We start from the raw sequence: 16,023 nt of genomic DNA, 5'->3' as shown, positions 1-16,023 counted from the left end.
AGCGTCTAGACAGACAGAGCGTCCTAACGAGCGGGTCGCCTGGCCAGGGCTCCGGGCTGCAGCCATCCCCATGGCAACGCTGGCAGATCAAGCAGCCAGAGATAAAAAAAATAAAATAATAAAGCAGGACAAAGAGCAGGGGGGGCACGAAGGGGGATGCTGGCGAAGAGCAGGAGGGAATGGGGATTACCCAGAGAGGCTTCAGGGTCCCTGGGCAGCTAATCCCCCCAGCCCAAGGAGCTCCGCTGCCCGGTTCAGAAACCCCCAACTCAGTCGCTCGGCGCCTTGTAAATACTGTGGTGGTGGAGGCATTAGAAATGCCAGAGATATGCAGGAGAGCGGGAGCGAAGGGGCTGTCCAGTGATAGATAGATCGATAGTAGGGCCGCCAATTAATTGCAGTTAACAAGTTAACTCAAAAAAATTAACTCGATTATAAAAATCAATCACGATTAATTGCAATTTTAATCTTTTTACAAAAATTTTAATTTTTTATTAGAAATATTTGCTCTGTAAAAAGATAAATAAAAGAAATAGTAGTTTTCAGTTCAGCTCATAAAAGTACCGTAGTGCAATCTCTTTATCGTGAAAGTGCAATTTACAAATGTAGAATTATTTTTTTTAACACAACTGCACTCAAAAACAAAACAATTGTAAAACTTCAGAGTCTACGAGTAGCCTCAATCCTACTTCTTATTCAGTCAGTCACTCAGACAAACTAGTTTCTTTTCATTTACTGGAAATAATGCTGCCTGCTTCTTATTTACAGTGTTACTTGAAAGTGAGAACAGGCATTTGCATGGCATGGTTGTAGGCATCGCAAGGTATTTACCTTCCAGATATGCTAAACATTCATATGAGCCTTCATGCTTTGACTTGTTTATCTTTTTTACAGTACAAATATTTACAATAAAAATAATAATATAACGTGAGCATTCTACACTTTGTATTCTGCATTGTAATTGAAGTCAATATATTTTGAAAATGCAGAAAAACTTCCAAAATATTTATAATAAATTAACATTGGTATTCTATTATTGTTTGATAGTGCGATTAAAACTGCGATCAATCGCGATTAATTATTTTAATCTTGCGATTAATTGCAATTAATTTTTAGACAAATAGATAGGGTGTACGGAATAGATCAGGGGTGGACAAACTATGACCTGTGGGCTGGATCCGGCCCATCAGCCATTTTAATTCAGCCCTCAAGCTTCCGCTGGGGAGCGGGATCTGGGGCTTGCTCCACTCCGATGCTCCAGCCAGGGAGCAGGGTTGGGGGCCGCTCCATGTGGCTCCTGGAAGCAGCAGCGTGGACCCCCCTCTGGCTCCTTCGTGTAGGGGCAGCCAGGGGGCTCCGCTCTGCACGCTGGGAACCACGACCAATGGGAGCTGCAGGGGTGGTGCCTGCAGATGGGGCAGCGTGCAGAACCACCTGGACGCGTCTCCATGTAGGAGCCGGAGAAGGGACATGCCACTGCTTCCAGGAGCCGCTTGAGGTAAGCGCCGCCCGAAGCCTGCACCCCTGAACCTCCCCCGGTGCGCCCAACCCACTGCCCCAACCCTGATCCCCCTCCCACCCTCCTGCACCCCAAACCCCTCATCTCCAGCCCCACCCCAGAGCCTGCATCCCCAGCTAGAGCCCTCACTTGTGGCCTTGCTTGGGCTACCGATCCAAATGAATGGGTCTCACTTGGGCTGCAGATCCAGGGTGCAAGGAGAAGTGGGTCTGGCTCTAGGTGGCTGGGGTCTGTCCTTTTCTTTCTGCTGGGCAGGCCCTGACGATGGTGATGCCCATAGGCTAGGAGGGCAGCTGGCCTGCTCTCTGGGGAGAGGTGCAGTAAAGTGCTTCCCATGGCCCAGCTGCCTGCCCAGCCCTGGTGATGGAGGAGACGTTCTCCTGACACTGCAGGAGGTTGCAGAATGACTTAGCGAGGCCAGTGAGCTGGGCTGGCACCATTACTAGGACATGCTGGGCCAGGACCTCAGCTGTGGTAAGTCAGCCCAAATCCAAAGGAGAAGTGTCGGTTGATGCCAGCTGAGGATTTGGCCCTCCTCTGTGTTTATACAGGACCTCAATTCGTGGAGCTCAAAGAACTTTACAAACAATAAACCCTCCTGTGTGTCTGCCCACCCCTGGCACACATGCAGGGGTACACATGACTCGCTGGTGCAGTGTTTCCCTGCCTCAACCCCACCCCCAGCACTTCACACCTCAATCCCCCCCTCCAGCACCTCACACCTCAATCCCCCCCAGCACCCCTGGCCTCAACCCCCCCCCCCAGCACCCCATACTTCAACCCTGGCCCTCCACCCTATAGCTCCACCCTGGGGGTGTTCCTCACTCTCCACCTCCCAGCCCCAGGTAATGGCTGGGTAGGGCTGGTGCAGTTCTGGGGCTCTCTGGGATCGCTGGTCCTGTGGAGTCAGCATGGAGGGGCTGTCAGCCTGGCTGCAGCGCAGCCTTTTGTGACAAAGATGACCTTCCACAGGGGCAGTAAAAGGAAAAATAGTCCCATCCAGGAGCAACGTGGCCTTTCCCCCCTCATGTCTCAGAGCCTCAGCCCTTCCCACAGCACGGCTGATGACACAGTGGTGATGGCACCTGTGTACCTGAACCTGGTGTTCATCAGCTGTACCCAGCTGACGTCCTCCAGAGCTGTCTATGTGGGCAGTAGCAGGGCAAGCCCGCCCCAGAGGCTCTAGGGTCCTTTGTGCCAGGTGGCAGGGACCTTCTTGTAAGATTCCTTGGGAACCAGGCAGAAGCCAAACTTCCTATCACAGGGCCCATCTCTAGGGCTTTTTCAGATTGGAGAGAGCTCTAGAGAATACGCTGCAGAGAACGCTGGATCTGGCTCTGGCTATGGTGAGAGGGGAGACACGCAGGATAACCTGGAACAGCTCCTGCCTCTGATTTGAACAGGCTCCTTGTTTAGCTGCTTAGACATTCAGGGCCAGTCCGGCGCCCAGCATGCTGCTGCTGTAGGAACAATAGTATATTCGTTCATTCATGGTGATTCCTGCCCTAAGTAACCGCTTTCCTCATACGTTCTCAGAAAACCTGTCCCACGCTGGGAGGAAGTGCTGTCGGTTTGGGGAGGGTACGCTGGATTCTTCACACACGACAGAGGCTGATGTCCTGTTTTAAGTGCAAAACCCAGCTCAGCCTCAGTGATGGAGCCTGGTGCTTCGCTAATGACTAATGAGAAATCAATGAAAAGGTGCAAGAGTTTAAGGTTTGAAGGGTTATGGGGTTACCTTGTGATTCTCTCGCCCCTCTATCTAGCCAATCTATCCAGCTTCACTGTAATGTCTGGATGCCTGGATACCCATGGCTCACTCCTATTTTCCCCGTGAGTTCCTGTTCCTTTCCACTGGCCACCTCTCTGCTGGAGGAGGCAGCTCCAGGAATTGAGCCATGGAAAATCTGAGCTTGTCCAGGAGGAAGGGGATGGAAGTGTTGCAAAGGGTTAAGGCTGCAGGTGACATCTGCAGCTCAGTGTGAGATGGCCGGGCCCAGTGCAAATTCCCCCCCACTTCCCGGATTGTTGCCAGGGAGGGTGATGCATGGATGGAATTAGCCTGGATCTTTGGGAGACGGTTTGACACCATCCACACGGCAGATTGATTCTGAGTGTCAGGCCACATGGCACAGAAGGAGAAAGCAGGGGAAGGGGCTGGCCCGAAGGCCCGAAGCCCAGTGTCTGACAGCAGCGCAGGCTGGAGCAGGCAGGTGGGGAGGGCATGGTCAGGCTCCCATTTGTTCCCTTCATGCGTGATCTGGAGGAGCCAACTGATCTCACTGCCAAAGTGGCCAGGTTTTCTGTTACACACAGAGCCCGTCAGAGGCTGTAACTGCAAGGGACCCAGGAAACACACACAACATGCTTGGTAAAAAGAAAAGGAGAACTTGTGGCACCTTAGAGACTAACAAATTTATTTGAGCATAAGCTTTCATGAGCTACAGCTCTCAGCACATTGGAGACACTAACAAATTCAGCTTCATAACATCCCCGGGAGGTGGAGGGCAGCAGTTTAGCCCTGGTTTGCAGATGGGGAAACTAAGGCACAGGGAGGTAAAGGGACTCCTACCCAATGCCAGGCAGTGAATCTGGACCTGCTCTAATTAACAAACCACACTCCCTCCAGGAGCCAGGAACAGAATCCAGGAGTCCAGACTCCCAGAATCCCCACTGATCCCTTGTGTCCCCTTTGTGGGGAGCAGCAGATGGGAGGGGGTCAATATGCCCAGTGGGGGAGAGGAAGGAGGGTGAGGAGAGCAGGGCGAGAACATCCGTAGGCATGCATAGCCTTGGTACCCCAATCGTGAAGGGCCTGATTCTTCCGCCCTCACCCAGCTGAGTAGAACCTTACGCTGCAAGTAGTTCTGTCCATTGCAGCAGGAATATTCCATGGGAGCAGAGGCAGCCGGTCCACCTGCAGCGTGGGCCCGGTTGCTCGTAACGGACAAATGGCCCAGCATTCCTGCAGACAACACTCCCTGTCCAGCAGCTCCAGGGTCCTTTGCAAAGGCGTAGGACACTGGGACTAACCCTTGGACACTGTGCCCAAGAGACAGTCACTCCGTGCCCACATGCGGCCGGAGAGCAGGAACTCGGGAGGGGAAAGGAAACTCAGACACAATGAGAGAGATTAATAAAAGTGATCCAGAGGCCAGACTGCTCACAAGCTGGCAGCCAAGGTTAATCATGAAACCAGGCAAGCCCATCAAAGGCCGATGCCCCCTCCTGGCACTTCGTCTCTCTTCTAAAAATCAGCGAACGCTGCCCAACGGCAGCTGCTTGCAACCCAAACGGGTGTCAGTGGACTCGCCCGGAAAAAGAGCATGATGTATCAAAGCTGCCCAGGCATGCACAGATTCCACAGCTACGAGGCAAAGTCTCACTGTCAAGAGAACAAAATGACCTCTGAGCCCTGTGGTGGGAGAATCCCAAAGACTTGGTCTGGCTCGTGCCCTAAATCACCCATTGTTTCATGTTCTCTGTGTATATAAATCTCCCCCACTGTATTTTCCACTGAATGCATCCGATGAAGTGAGCTGTAGCTCATGAAAGCTTATGCTCAAATAAATTTGTTAGTCTCTAAGGTGCCACAAGTCCTCCTTTTCTTTTGTGGATACAGACTAACACGGCTGCTACTCTGAAACCTTTAACTGACCCTATGGACCACTCCCCGAACCCTCCCATGGCAGCCTGCAGGCTGTGTCTTGGGAGCATGTGTCAGCTTTGTGTCAGGAGTGAAAGCATGACATGCCTTCTGTACTATGCCCAGCCTAGCCCTGAGACCCAGGAGCAGGAGCCTGGGATCCTTTCGCTCCAGCAGTAGAGCCTTATACTGTGAAGCTGCAGGATCAGGATCCTAGGCCCGCTCCCTTCCTTGAGTGTGCCTGTGTTTGTACACTGACCGCCCGGCATTGGGGGAGGCCCACAGATCAGCCCCCTCCTCTAGCATCTTGGGCGGGGGGGGGCAGCCCACTCTCCCGTTCCCCCCCCAAACTTTTTGTCTGCTGTGGGAGACAAGAGTCTTCACGAACATCACGAGCAGCAGCCTCTAATGGCCAGAAATGAGAAATGCAGTGGAATTACTTCCCCCAGTCCCGTGACCTGGGGAAATCGCAGGGACCCCAATGTGCAGGAGGTCACCCTCTGACTGATGTAACGATGCTGGCCCAACACCCAGCGTATGCTGACAGAAGAATGCTTCCATCAACATAGCCCCTGTTGTTCAGGGAGATGGGATTCCTACACTACGGGGCTATGCTGTCCCACTGTAACCAAGCCACTATAGTGTCGAGGGTGTAGACATACCCACAGCTAGAGAGAATATCCTTTATTAGCATCACCACAGCTGAGTCCTGTCCTTCTCCAGTGAGACACCCGAAGACCGTTCGTGTCCCCTCATTTCAGTGGGTACTTTCCCCACTGCTGTGATGCACAAATGCTCCCCCACCCCCCAAGTAGCTTGCCTGACCTCACAGACCTGCAAAACTTTCACATCCTGCTTCTCAATGCTTTGCTGCACAGTAAATGCAGGTTTCCTTGGCTAGGGGGCCGGAAAAGCAACCTGCCTGCAATTGTGTATGCACGGCTGTTTATCGTGCCCTCCCCACCTCTCTAGTCCTGGGGAGCTGGACGGCACATTCCTTTAATTAGGTTGTGCAATTATGGGTGACAGTCTGCAAATGCTTTCGCAAATTGGAAGTGGGTCAAGAATTTGTTTCCAAGTCATTAAATGAAGCCCCTGAGATGGCAAAGCTGTTTTCACCTTGTTAATAGTCAATCCACTTACTCGCCATCATTTCGATAGCAGTCAATTTCCCTAAGTGGGGATATGTCTGGTCTGGGAAAGGCTGCTAGGGGCCTGGTTAAAAGAGTCTTTGGGAGGCTGGAATAAGAAACTCTCCCCATCTTCCCCTGGCAGCCCCTGACTGAAACCCGATTGCAGGAAAGCCCCTTATGTTCCAGGGGTGAAGGAAATTGAATTCAGTGCAAACTCAGACCCTCTGCTGTGCAGAGAGCATAACGGGGCTCTAAGCCCAGCCCCCAAACAGCTCTCATTTTACCCCAGGAATGAGGGTATTGATTAATATTGAATGGGGCACACACACCCAAATTGCAGTGCTCTCGATTTCCCCTGCCAGAAAAGGTTTCAAGAACCGTTTATAATGAAAAGTGGTAGACAGCCTAAATATAGGGTTCATTATGAGCCTTCCTTGTATAGCTCCAGTCCTAAATGCTAACCACTAGACCAGAGGTTCTCAGACTGGGGGGGCCAGGGGATGCAGAATGTATTCTGAGAGAGCATAAGAAGCTTTAGGGGAAAAAATGTACTGCGCACGTTCAGAGCTGGGTGACTGGAGAGCGGCAGCTGCTGGCCGGGCGCCCCAGCGGGGGGGGGGGGGGGGGGGGGAGAGGGCGCGTAAACTACTACAGACACAAAGAAAGGGTGTGTGGTCAAATAAGTCTGAGAACCACTGCACTAGTCCATGGTGCAAGTATAGATGTACAGGGCTATAGAATAATAACGTGCACTCACATAGCATTTTTATCCTGGTTTTACAGATGGGGAAACTGAGTCATGGATTGATTAAGTGGCTTGTCCACGGGCACAGGAAGTGGAGGCAGGGCTGGGAATAGAGGACAAGAGTCCTGAATCCCAGCACCCTGCTCTTTTGTTAGACATGCTGTGCTCTACCAACATTTCCATGAGGTGTGTGTCCGCAGCACTGCCTTAGATCTCCTTCCGGGTGTTTTGTGGGTGGTTGTGTTCCTTCTGTGTTATGTACAAAGCACAGGCAGAGACGATGGCAACGCAGGAACCAGGGAGTGCTGGGGAATGTCATCGAAAGTGCTGCTCCTCCACCAAATACCAGAGATTCCCACCTCGCCCCTGTCTGTGGGCCAGAGGCTGGCTGAGCCCGGGGCATACAATCTGCAGAACTGATCAATCAAGGGTGATAATCAGCAGGCAGGAGTCTGCAATTAGTGCAGATAGAGGCTGCTGGGAGGGGGCTAGTTAGGAGGAGGGGATGGTCCTGGGGCCATGCTCCTGCACTAGATGTTTAAGGAACAGCTCCTGTTGTGGATGAGAGGCAGTGTTATGAGTAGATAGCATCTTGGGACTCAGTGGATCTGGACTCTGTTCCTGCCTCTGCCATTGCCCTTCTGGGTGACCTTGGGCACGCGTATCTGCCTCAGTTTCCCCATCTGTAAAATGGGAATCATGCCACTGACCTCCTTTGTGAAGTGCTTTGAGAGTGACTGAGGAATAGTGCTGTATGAGAGCAGGGTGTTATTGCTGCAGGGGCACAACGCTCACCACCCCGGGGCTGCTTTCCCCATCTAGCCCTGCGCAGAGCCGGGCCCATCAGGACCGTGCACTCCCAGCATGCTGCATGGCGCGCGAGCTCTCTGCGTGGGAGGAACGAAAGCGCCGCTCCCGCCTGCAGCTCCCGGCGCAGCCCTTCCCTAAGGCTTAGTGAAAACAGCCCTGCCCTGCAGGAGACTGCTGTGGATGGGATACCAACTCTCCAAGGGGAGAGACTTGCCAAGGCACTGCGCTTTGGGGGGAAAGGCTGCCCCCTGTGCCCCACTCCCACAGCCTGGCAGGTGGCAGTGTGTGGGGTGCAGGCCCCGTTGGCTCTCGTGGAGACATGGCACCCGTGGGGTTCATGACAAAGCCACAGGGGTAATGCCACCGCACTTGTGCTGCTTCCAAGAGGCGGCCCGCGCCACATGGAGATGTAATGACTGGTGGGCCTGTGCCACGTCCGCTGCCCCCTGCTGGATGGCATGAGACCTGCTGCTGGGTGTGTGGCCATGTCACCCTCTAGTGGCTATGGGTACTACAGCTCAGGGAGAATCCCCTTACCCCGTGACATGTGCTCGCTTCCCACGGGATCCCCTGATCCTTCTGTCCTTCCCTGGCTGCCCCTGGGCTCCTGGCAGTGCAGGTAGCTGGGATGAAGGACAGAGCAGGGAGATGGCTCTGGAGAAGCCTGTTGTGACAACCCAAGGCAGTGGCAGGCTCTGTGCCCAGGAAAGATCTGTCCCTGTGACAGGCATCTCACTGAATGAACGGTTACCACACAGGGTCTGAACCAGCCAGCAAAGCAGCTGTAAAATGTCTTGTAAAGAGCAGCCTCGGGAATACTTCTGCCAGCTTCTTCGCCTCTAATGAGAGCCGGGACTTGCTCAGCCAGTACAGCAGGCGCCGTCTTCCCCCGGCTCCTCGTCCTTGCCCTCCTTCCCCATGATGGATTCCCATGCAGTGAAGAACCAGCTGAGGTGCAGAGCTGCCCTGTTTCCCAGGCAGTGCTGCAGGGAGAGGAGAAGCTGGGAGCCGCTGCCGAGATGCTGTAGGATTCCACTCCAGCTTGCGGGGGCTGCTGGGGCGACAGCCCCGGTACAACATGGACAGTGACCATACAAGCTTCCTCACCCACCACAGCCTGCAGGGACCCGCCCGAAGGGCTATGTAGGGAATCCAGGCCTTCAGCTCTCTGTTGAGACGGACAGCAACACAGGGAATCAATTAGCACCGACAGTGACTGGGGATGATGGGGGAAAGCTGCAGCACTAGGAAGCAGACCGAGATCCACCAACCACTGCACATATGTCACTCACTGGCCATTTCTTTCTTAGTTGCTGTTTTCCAGGGCTGGTTTTGAAGCAGTGATCTAGAGATGAAATCAGGCAGTAACCTGGCCACAGCCGTTACAGCCACTTCGCTCTCTATAGTTGGTTGATAGCAATTTGGGGAATGGCGGGGAGGGGGGAGCAGAGGGAAGGCAGCAAATAAGATTTCATTATGTATGTGTATTTTCCAGCCATCAAGGATAAATGGGGTCCCTGGCACCTTCTGTATGTGGGGTTCCTGGGTCCTCTGACCCCCCCACCCATATGCACAGAATCCCCCACATGCAAATTCTCTGGTTGTGTCCTGATGTCTTTGTTGAGTATGAAAAGTCCCCAACCTGGGAGTCCCTGGACTGGATTCTCCACTGCCCGGCATTTTCTGGGGTCATTCCAGTGTTACCTGCTGCCATTCTGTCTGGATCCCGCTGTGCACTGGGATGAACAGCTGCCCAAGGGGCTGGGTGTCAAGGTTCCTTCCCCACTCTGAACTCTAGGGTACAGATGTGGGGACCTGCATGAAAACCTCCTAAGCTTACTTTTACCAGCTTAGGTTAAAACTTCCCCAAGGTACAAACTATTTTACCTTTTTTCCCTTGGACTTTATCGCTGCCACCACCAAACGTCTAACCAGTATATTAGAATCATAGAATCATAGAATCATAGAATATCAGGGTTGGAAGGGACCCCAGAAGGTCATCTAGTCCAACCCCCTGCTCAAAGCAGGACCAAGTCCCAGTTAAATCATCCTAGCCAGGGCTTTGTCAAGCCTGACCTTAAAAACCTCTAAGGAAGGAGATTCTACCACCTCCCTAGGTAACGCATTCCAGTGTTTCACCACCCTCTTAGTGAAAAAGTTTTTCCTAATATCCAATCTAAACCTCCCCCATTGCAACTTGAGACCATTACTCCTCGTTCTGTCATCTGCTACCATTGAGAACAGTCTAGAGCCATCCTCTTTGAAACCCCCTTTCAGGTAGTTGAAAGCAGCTATCAAATCCCCCCTCATTCTTCTCTTCTGCAGACTAAACAATCCCAGCTCCCTCAGCCTCTCCTCGTAAGTCATGTGCTCTAGACCCCTAATCATTTTGTTGCCCTTCGCTGTACTCTTTCCAATTTATCCACATCCTTCTTGTAGTGTGGGGCCCAAAACTGGACACAGTACTCCAGATGAGGCCTCACCAGTGTCGAATAGAGGGGAACGATCACGTCCCTCGATCTGCTCGCTATGCCCCTACTTATACATCCCAAAATGCCATTGGCCTTCTTGGCAACAAGGGCACACTGCTGACTCATATCCAGCTTCTCGTCCACTGTCACCCCTAGGTCCTTTTCCGCAGAACTGCTGCCCAGCCATTCGGTCCCTAGTCTGTAGCGGTGCATTGGATTCTTCCATCCTAAGTGCAGGACCCTGCACTTATCCTTATTGAACCTCATTAGATTTCTTTTGGCCCAATCTTCCAATTTGTCTAGGTCCTTCTGTATCCTATCCCTCCCCTCCAGCGTATCTACCACTCCTCCCAGTTTAGTATCATCCGCAAATCTGCTGAGAGTGCAATCCACACCTTCCTCCAGATCATTTATGAAGATATTGAACAAAACGGGCCCCAGGACCGACCCCTGGGGCACTCCACTTGACACCGGCTGCCAACTAGACATGGAGCCATTGATCACTACCCGTTGAGCCCGACAATCTAGCCAGCTTTCTACCCACCTTATAGTGCATTCATCCAGCCCATACTTCCTTAACTTGCTGACAAGAATGCTGTGGGAGACCGTGTCAAAAGCTTTGCTAAAGTCAAGAAACAATACATCCACTGCTTTCCCTTCATCCACAGAACCAGTAATCTCATCATAAAAGGCGATTAGATTAGTCAGGCATGACCTTCCCTTGGTGAATCCATGCTGACTGTTCCTGATCACTTTCCTCTCCTCTAAGTGCTTCAGGATTGATTCTTTGAGGACCTGCTCCATGATTTTTCCAGGGACTGAGGTGAGGCTGTCCGGCCTGTAGGTCCCAGGATTCTCCTTCTTCCCTTTTTTAAAGATGGGCACTACATTAGCCTTTTTCCAGTCATCCGGGACTTCCCCCGTTCGCCACGAGTTTTCAAAGATAATGGCCAAGGGCTCTGCAATCACAGCCGCCAATTCCCTCAGCACTCTCGGATGCAATTCGTCCGGCCCCATGGACTTGTGCACGTCCAGCTTTTCTAAATAGTCCCTAACCACCTCTATCTCTACAGAGGGCTGGCCATCTCTTCCCCGTTTTGTGATGCCCAGCACAGCAGTCTGGGAGCTGACCTTGTTAGTGAAAACAGAGGCAAAAAAGCATTGAGTACATTAGCTTTTTCCACATCCTCTGTCACTAGCTTGCCTCCCTCATTCAGTAAGGGGCCCACACTTTCCTTGGCTTTCTTCTTGTTGCCAACATACCTGAAGAAACCCTTCTTGTTACTCTTGACATCTCTTGCTAGCTGCAGCTCCAGGTGCGATTTGGCCCTCCTGATATCTTTCCTACATGCCCGAGCAATATTTTTATACTCTTCCCTGGTCATATGTCCAACCTTCCACTTCTTGTAAGCTTCTTTTTTATGTTTAAGATCCGCTAGGATTTCACCATTAAGCCAAGCTGGTCGCCTGCCATATTACTATTCTTTCGACTCATCGGGATGGTTTGTCCCTGTAACCTCAACAGGGATTCCTTGAAATACAGCCAGCTCTCCTGGACTCCCTTCCCTTTCATGTTAGTCCCCCAGGGGATCCTGGCCATCTGTTCCCTGAGGGAGTCAAAGTCTGCTTTCCTGAAGTCCAGGGTCCGTATCCTGCTGCTTACCTTTCTTCCCTGCGTCAGGATCCTGAACTCAACCAACTCATGGTCACTGCCTCCCAGATTCCCATCCACTTTTGCTTCCCCCACTAATTCTACCCGGTTTGTGAGCAGCAGGTCAAGAAAAGCGCTCCCCTAGTTGGCTCCCCTAGCACTTGCACCAGGAAATTGTCCCCTACGCTTTCCAAAAACTTCCTGGATTGTCTATGCACCGCTGTATTGCTCTCCCAGCAGATATCAGGAAAATTAAAGTCACCCATGAGAATCAGGGCATGCGATCTAGTAGCTTCCGTGAGTTGCCGGAAGAAAGCCTCATCCACCTCATCCCCCTGGTCCGGTGGTCTATAGCAGACTCCCACCATGACATCACTCTTGTTGCACACACTTCTAAACTTAATCCAGAGACACTCAGGTTTTTCCACAGTTTCGTACCGGAGCTCTGAGCAGTCATACTGCTCCCTTACATACAGTGCTACTCCCCCCACCTTTTCTGCCCTGCCTGTCCTTCCTGAACAGTTTATAACCATCCATGACTGTACTCCAGTCATGTGAGTTATCCCACCAAGTCCTCTGTTATTCCAATCACGTCATAATTCCTTGACATCACCAGGACCTCCAGTTCTCCCTGCTTGTTTCCAAGGCTTTGTGCATTTGTATATAAGCACTGAGGATAACCTGTTGATCGCCCCTCATTCCCAGTATGAGGCAGGAGCCCTCCCCTCACAGACCTTCCTGCCTGTGCTTCCTCCCGGTATCCCGCTTTCCCCACTTACCTCAGGGCTTTGGTCTCCTTCCCCCGGTGAACCTAGTTTAAAGCCCTCCTCACTAGTTATTTTACTTATATTATATTACTGGGAAAGGGTCTATTGGAAACGTCTTTCCCCCCAAAATCCTCCCAACCCTTACACCCCAGTCATTCCTGGGGAAGACTTGATAAAAATCCTCCCCAATTTGCATAGGTGAACACAGACCCAAACCCTTGGATCTTAAGAACAATGAAAATGCAACCAGGTTCTTAAAAAAAGAAAAGAAAAAGTAAAAGAATCACCCTTGTAAAATCAGGATGGTAAATACCTTACAGGGTAATTAGATTCAAAACATAGAGAATCCCTCTAAGCAAAACCTTAAGTTACAAAAAGGCACAAAAACAGGAATATCCATTCCATTCAGCACAGCTTATTTTCTCAGCCATTTAACGAAATCGGAATCTAACGCATCTCTAGCTAGATTACTTATTAAGTTCTAAGACTCCATTCCTGTTCTGTCCCCAGTAAAAGCATCACAAAGACAGAGAGAGCCTTTGTTTCTCCCTCCCTCCAGCTTCGAAAGTATCTTGTCTCCTCATTGGTCATTGTGGTCAGGTGCCAGCGAGGTTATCCTGGCTTCTTAACCCTTTACAGGTGAAAGGGTTTTTCCTCTGGCCAGGAGGGATTTTAAAGATGTTTACCCTTCCTTTTATATTTATGACACCGGGAAATGGACAATCTCGTGTCCTGCCTGGCCCTGCATGCTGCTGCTTCGGTTCTTGTGTCCCCCTTGCCCCGCAAGGGTCTTTTACTGAGCCTAGCAGGGTTTGTATAATGGTAGCGCCCAACCCTCCAGACACAGGGCGAGCAACGCCCTGCTCCATAGAGCGTACAAGACAAACTGGGAGGGAAACTGAGGCACAGAGAAAGGAAGTGCCGTGCCCTAGGGCACCCAGCAGGCTGGTGAAAGAGCTGGGACTATAATCCAGCTCTCCCCAGTGCCATGCCAGTGCCCAACTCCCTGCACCAGCTGCAGCTCTCTGTGCCATCCATGTGCCAGTGGAAACATGCACCCCATGCAGTCGCATTTTTGCTGCAGCGCTAGACTCAGCGCATCACATTGCGACAGGGGGAGTTGATGTGGACCCATGGGCAGGCGGGTTGAGTTACTCAGGAGATCTGACATCCCATGCTGTTCCCACCCACCTACTGGAGCCAGTGATCAGAGCATCCCAGCCTGTTGAAGGGGTGTTTGCTGCAGGCAGCAGCAGCAGCCTGCGGGGGGATAGAGGGCCCACTGCAGACACCAGAGCAGCAGGGGAATTGCCCCAGTGCGCTGCAGCAACTCCATGGTGTGAGGTTGAAAAGGCAGGGCTGGGCAGGATCCAGGCATCCCAGCTGCCCGTTTCATGGGGGCCTGGCGTCGGGTCCCACCAGCTTAACCCTGTGGCAGGTGGAGGATCTGCCAGCCCCACTGGTGCTCATTAGAGCATGCCAAGGTCTGTGCAAGTGCTGCCATTGCAGGGAAGGGAGCCACTGGCAGCCCAGCCTTGCCACGCTGTTGCCCTGCTGCCTCGGCGGGCAGTGATCGTTTGATTGGGGATATTTCTCTGAAAAGGCCTTGCTGTGATGCCTAACCACGTGCCCTGGCGTGTGAGTGCATGACCTCCACACCAATACATCAGCACCCAGGGGTTAGAGGAGAAAACAAATCGATATTTATACCCTGGCCGAGCTACCTGCATGAGCCCCACGGCCGGCCCCAGTGCTTAGTTCCACCCCCTTGCCAGACTTTGGTGGGCCCAGGGGGATGGGAGGACAGTCAGGAAGACCAAGACCACATCCTGTGGGCCTGCCTGTCGCCTCTCTGGCTGCTGGTAAAGAATCAGCCCTGGAAGTAAGGTTAGCATGATGCAATCGGGTCATGCTGCAGACTCATAGGGCTTGAGAGGCAGTGTGGTCCAATGGATAGAGCACCTGCCTGGGCACACGAGAGGCCTGGCTTCTGGTACAGCTGTGCCACTGATTAGCTGGGTAGCATTGATCAAGTCACTGCCCCTCTCGTTGCTCATTTCCCTTTCCACTTCTTGTCTACTCAAGCTCTTTGGAACAGGGACTGTATCCTACTATATGCACATACAGTGCCTAGCACAGTGAGCCATGAGGTCAGCTGGAACCTCTAGGTGCCATTGTAACAACCCTCTGACGCATGTGCCAGTACCAACAAGGAGCATTGGTTCCATGTCCTGGCAGGTTACCCAACTGTCTCCCTCCAGCTCTGCTGGCTCAGATCAAAGCTCCAAGGCTCTATACCCAAATCAGGAGGCTGGGGGAAAGAGAGGAAATGGTTGCTTTTCACTTGGCGGACAGCCATTTTTCTATTTGCTGTATTGCCCTGTAGAAATTATCCCTCGTTCCTGGACTAAGGCTCTGTCATCATCATAGTTTAAACGTGATCTCTACTGGGCTTTGAAAAGAGGAAGGTGTAGTGCCAGTGTTTGCCTTAGAGATAAATGATGCTGTGTGCTTCTGTAGCACAAAGATCTTTGCATACCAGCCACCGTGTTTGTGTGTGTGTGCGCGCGCATACACCCCTCTGCTCACAAGCAGAACCGCTCACCTGTGCATCATAGGCCCAATGCTGCTAAGCAATCATGGCACTTCTGCTGTAGCTCAGTCCTGGGCTTTCAGCACACAAAGCCCCGAGTTACATCCCAGCTGTTGCCATGGAGTTGTGAGGGACCGTGGTGTGCAGCAAAGTGACAGCTGCGAAGTCCCCAGCATGCAAGGATTTTATTGGCCAAGCTATGCGAGCTCTGATGCTCAATGCGATGGCATGTCTCCGACTGCCTCGATGTAACGAGGCCAAGTCAGCACCATTCCCCCAGCCAGGGCTGAGCGCGACTACTGCCTGCCAGCTTTTACAGCGAGTTAGTGATCTCCGTGTGAAAACACCTGGGCTGTGCGGTGAGGAAACAGCCTGAGGCTCCGGGTGCTGCGCCCGGGAGTTTAGGTGAGCAGACTGTTGCTAACTGAGCCAGGACTTAAGCCTCTGCCACTTGCTGTCTCAGCCCGAGGGGCAGCGTCTGCCGAACAGCTCATTGATTGGTGCCTGGGGAGAAGGTTCCTTCCTCCCCTGCCATCTCCCCTGCAGCCCCTTCCTCCTCCCCCTGCATCCCTGCTCCCCCTCCCTGCCCTCCATGGCCAGCCATCAGTGGCTGAGAGGCGTGTGTGCTCAGAGCCCACAGGCTGCCCATCCTTCTATCTCGGAGTTAAATGGAGCCCCCATGAGTCCC

General features: G+C 52.3%; 1 protein-coding gene across 1 annotated transcript in view; it reads left to right on the top strand.

The window, feature by feature from the left end:
• Positions 1-16,023, top strand: part of NKAIN1 (sodium/potassium transporting ATPase interacting 1) — a 226,527-nt gene that overhangs the window by 107,286 nt on the left and 103,218 nt on the right. The gene's annotated exons all lie outside the window — the stretch shown is intronic.

This window comes from Dermochelys coriacea, chromosome 19 (assembly GCF_009764565.3).
Source record: "Dermochelys coriacea isolate rDerCor1 chromosome 19, rDerCor1.pri.v4, whole genome shotgun sequence".
NCBI classification, from domain to species: domain Eukaryota; kingdom Metazoa; phylum Chordata; order Testudines; family Dermochelyidae; genus Dermochelys; species Dermochelys coriacea.
This window is presented reverse-complemented; position numbering and strand designations above follow the sequence as displayed.